At 39.2% G+C, this 4,508-nt stretch overlaps 1 non-coding gene across 1 annotated transcript; it reads left to right on the top strand.

The window, feature by feature from the left end:
• The first annotated feature begins 736 nt into the window (after positions 1–736).
• On the top strand, positions 737–843 carry LOC136455709 (small nucleolar RNA R71). Its single transcript, XR_010759186.1, has one exon. It is a non-coding gene; the product is annotated as a small nucleolar RNA R71 (small nucleolar RNA).
• Positions 844–4,508: the final 3,665 nt, after the last annotated feature.

Genomic DNA, 4,508 nt, shown 5'->3' with positions numbered 1-4,508 from the left:
TTTCTTGGGTTACCCCGAGGTTTTCCCCGAATGATCGACATGAATGGCGGCAGCTATTTATGAAATTTGAGTTTCTATCATTTTGTTAAAACTTAATTGATTTTTAACTGCGGAGGATAATTTGAGAGTTGATGTTCTCTAACATTTTATCATTATACATCAACTTTGTAGTAATATTTTCATTAATTTTAACTTGGCCTAAAACCAATTCTTTGAAGGAAGGTTGATTCGAATTATAATTGGAGTTCAAGTTCGAATTAACTTGGCCTAATTTTAACTTTGTAGTAATTATAATTTTAACCATGGGCAGGATTGATTGTTCCACCCGTTATTACCTGGTTGGCGAAACCCATTGTTGATGAAGACAACTTCTTCACGTGTTTTGGGGCAATCAATCCCTAAATGGCCAACATTTCCACATACCTCTCACGTCATGTGTGAGTCCATGGCTTGGACGGTGCCCATCATGGCTTCTTTTTGTTGGGCCCATTCATCAATTCTTTTTATCAATAAATCTATTTTTGCGGAAAGCATGTCCGTCTCCTTCACGGTATGCTTTTCTTTTTGTGTTTTCTTTTCCTCCCCCCAACTTTGAATCGACATCATTTTGTTGATGAGAGCCGTGGCTCCATCAATCGTGAGGGAAAGGAAAGCGCCTCCAGCAACAGCGTCAAGGTGGCCCCTAGACATGGGTATTAATCCATCATAAAAATTTTGGAGCACTAACCAATTTTTAATCCCATGGTGTGGGCATGCTTGGATATAGTCCTACAGCCTTTCCCATGCCTCGAGAATGGTCTCCATGGAGCTTTGCTGGAAGTTTGAAATTCGTCCCCTTAGGGCATTGGTTTTGCCCATGGGGAAGAACTTAGTGAGGAACACCATGAAACATTTGTCTCATATCTTGACTTATTTCTTTTCCTAGTAAGATCACTGCTTCACCTTCCCCGAGAGGGAGAAGGGAAACAAGAGGAGCCTGATGCTCTTAGGTGCGACGTCCTTGATGACTATCGTGTTGCACAACTCAAGGAAGTATTAGAGATACGCGTTTGCATCCTCTCTTGACAAACCATGGAATTGGTTTGCCTACACCATTGTGATGAGGCCTGTGTAGAGCTTGAAGTTCCCATCCCCAACATTGACAGCGGGCCCAATGGGCACGTTGGCAACAACTGAGGTGGAGTAGTCATGGAGGGTCTTGGCCATGATTGGAGTAGCGGATGGTGTGGGGTGACTGGTTTGACTGTCAGAGTAGTAGTAGAAGAAGAAAGCTATACAAGACTGTTTCTTCCTTAGGAGTGCCTCCAGATTTTTGATTTAGTTTTCTGGCAGTTTGTAACTAGTCATACACTATCTTGTTTCATCCACAATAGGAAAAAACAAGCAAAGTTACCCTACATAAACAATGGCTACCTTACATGCACATTATCATGAAGATGTCCTACTAGATTCTTTAATCAATATGCCTTCCCCAGCAACGGTGCCAGAAATGCTTGTTGGTATTTTTAACATAACTACTAAGTACGGGGTTTGAATCCATCCTCAGCAATGGCACCAGAAACACCATGTTGGTACTTCTTGGCAACATAATGAATGTGTAGCCATGCTACTAAGAAATAGCCTTAATAGTTCCTTAACAATTTTAGATATTTATCCGCAAGCGCACGAAGCTATCTTTGTAGCATTTCACCTGGAAGTATTCAAGGCATCGTTATTTATATTTTCCTAAAGGAAGGCATTTGATTAAGAGTCTAGTATGGATATGAACTTGAATAATAATGCTTGCAAGTACACCAATGCTTATAACAGGGGCAATAATAGTAATTCCAAGATAGTGTACACACACTTGGCATTCCTTAAAGGATAAAATAGAAAAGAAAGGATAAAAGAATAATCCTAAGTTGAGCAGACATTGGTCTAGTGTAGTCATACAAAGATTAGTTGTTAATCATACAGATTACATAATTTGTTTTAGGGCTAAGTATGAAGCAGGTCAGGAGGCCACAGAGTATTGGTCTGCCAGCAACCTCATGTGACAATTTAGACTCCTACACCCTAATTGAACGTGGGGGATTGCAAAGGATGGACATGGCCGTCACCACCTGCCGCCTACTCCTCAACCGGAGAGAAGGAAATGCATTCAACTATCTCTCCATACCCAAGCACCACGCTTGTGTATACAGAAACTACATTCTTAAATCACATATGAGAGTTGAATAAATATTTTTGTTGTTTTTATCATATTTCATTTTTTGGATTTTTATTTTTTTGATTTTTTAAATGCTAATAATTAAATAAATGTAGAAATTAAATAATACAAAAATTAAAATGCAGAAAATAAATATACTACTTACCTTTGCGAGGGTCCTCCCCAAGGCTAGCTTGTCGTATACGGTGTGTAACATGATGCTTGGTGTCGACTCCGAGGTGATTTATTCAGTGTATCAACCAATGTTTGTATTTAGTAGTTTTGGCACAATGATCAAGCTAGCGTTTTGATCATGATAGACTAAAACCTAAGCACCTTGCTTAATTTAAAGAGTCTACAAAAGTATGGTCGACCAGAACCCATACTCTATGCCAAAGCTTACTTCATGAAGAACGTCAGACGATAGCTAGGTTTTTTTTAATGGAGACAAAAGGCAAACTTTGGTTTGCTAAACTTTATGTTGTTTATTTCAACCATCGTCTATACTCATTAGTTTTGGTTCAATGATTAAATATTTGATCAAGGTCGGCTAATTAACCTAAGCACCTTGCTTATTTTAAAAGCCCTATGAAAACATGATCGTCCACTAACCATACCTCAAACCAAAATATACTTTGTATAGAACATGGGAAGACAACTAGGATTCAACACAAAGGTAAATTAAAGGTAAATTTTTATATATGTATTTTATCTTATTTTTGAACTTATTAACGCATAAACTAAGAATTCCAAGTTTTAGCATAATTATAAAAGGTAACTACTAATTTACCTTTGGCAAGGACTCACCTTTTAAGGTCCAATGAGTAGGACCCTTCTTTGTTCAATTCTTGCTTGATGGAGCGCCATGTAACAGAACCGACCAATTATACGAGATTAAGTAAGGAAATCTTCCACCGAAGTAGATAATTTAGCAAACTTAAGCCCGTATAACCCGGTAGTCCGTGAAACCACGAAGGATTTCAAACCAATTGACAAACAAACCAAGATCGTACAAGTTTAGCAATTACCGTCACATGTTACATAAAGTTCACAATGACAGTTGGATACATTAGAGTTTAGAACATAAAGTTATTACAACCCAAGTTCAAACTGAAATAGCGGAAGCAAATAGTTTTAAAGCCACACACACACTTTTGGTTCAGATATAATGCCAGTAGGTAGTCATCTCCAACAAAAGCATCAGATGAGAGATATGGAGTGACCATTGCCCTTGGTCCTAGTTGTCGCCCATTGCCAGGTAGAGGTAGTTAATGCAATAACCATAGTATATTTGACCATCTGCAACAACAATGGGAACAACGCCCTGAGTACGAGAAGGTACTCAGCTAGACTTACCAGTCTTAAACCAAAATAAAGCGACACCAAGGATTATGCAAGGCTTTCTTTAGTGGGCTAGCTGACTCATTTGCAAAAAGCATAAGCTATCATGAAGAAACCATTTTAAGTACTTTGCATCATCTTTATTATGACCTATCCATCTAGGTAAGCACCTATACTATAGCAATCACTTGATTAACCAATAACATCTAGTTACCAACTTAGATTTAGCATATCCCATACCATCTAGATAACCATCAGTATTCCATCATAATTACTACGATGCTATAGCTCGAGTCAAGTGCTCACTATCCAGGAGCGATGGCGATTCGAATCGATTCCTAATCAGCTGGTGATTTATTCCTCACACAAACCACACTCACCGATCAAGTGAGCTACAGATCACTAATGACACTTTCCAAGTAGCCGCGGGATAACAGTCATGGACCGCACTACCTAGGGACCACCCGACAGCTAGGATGCACCTTGGGCTCACTCTTTGTGTCCCCATCATACCCCCTTCAGCACCAGTCTACCAATCCGAGTTTATCCCAGCTTGAATAGTGTCACTAGCTTCGTGGTCAAAAGGTACTTTATTAGGCCAGCTAAATATGAGGCATACGTTCAACATGACAAGAGGGACGAGCAACGATCGGTCCTTAATCGACACAGATGGAAAACTAAGAGCACCCTAGAACCCTGTCTGGTTACCTCCAACTTTTTCGTCCGGTCTCCAATTATCCATCACACATGGTTAATTCCTGGATATCATTCTTTCCATAGCTAAATTCTTCCAGTAACCACCTATAAATATAGGTGACCGGAAATCACCGATCGCTACCGGTCTAAGCAAGGCTAAGCAGTTATTCGATCCCAACCTAACAGGGTAAAAAGGTAATAAGGTAGGCAAGGATAGTAATAAATGCATCAACGGTTTCAATCAACTCCTACAACTTAATGCAACAATATATAAACTCATATA

The sequence above is a fragment of the Miscanthus floridulus genome, chromosome 5 (assembly GCF_019320115.1).
Source record: "Miscanthus floridulus cultivar M001 chromosome 5, ASM1932011v1, whole genome shotgun sequence".
In the NCBI taxonomy this organism is placed as follows: Eukaryota; Viridiplantae; Streptophyta; class Magnoliopsida; order Poales; family Poaceae; genus Miscanthus; species Miscanthus floridulus.
The sequence above is the reverse complement of the archived record's forward strand: the minus strand, read 5'-3'. Positions and strand labels throughout refer to the sequence as shown.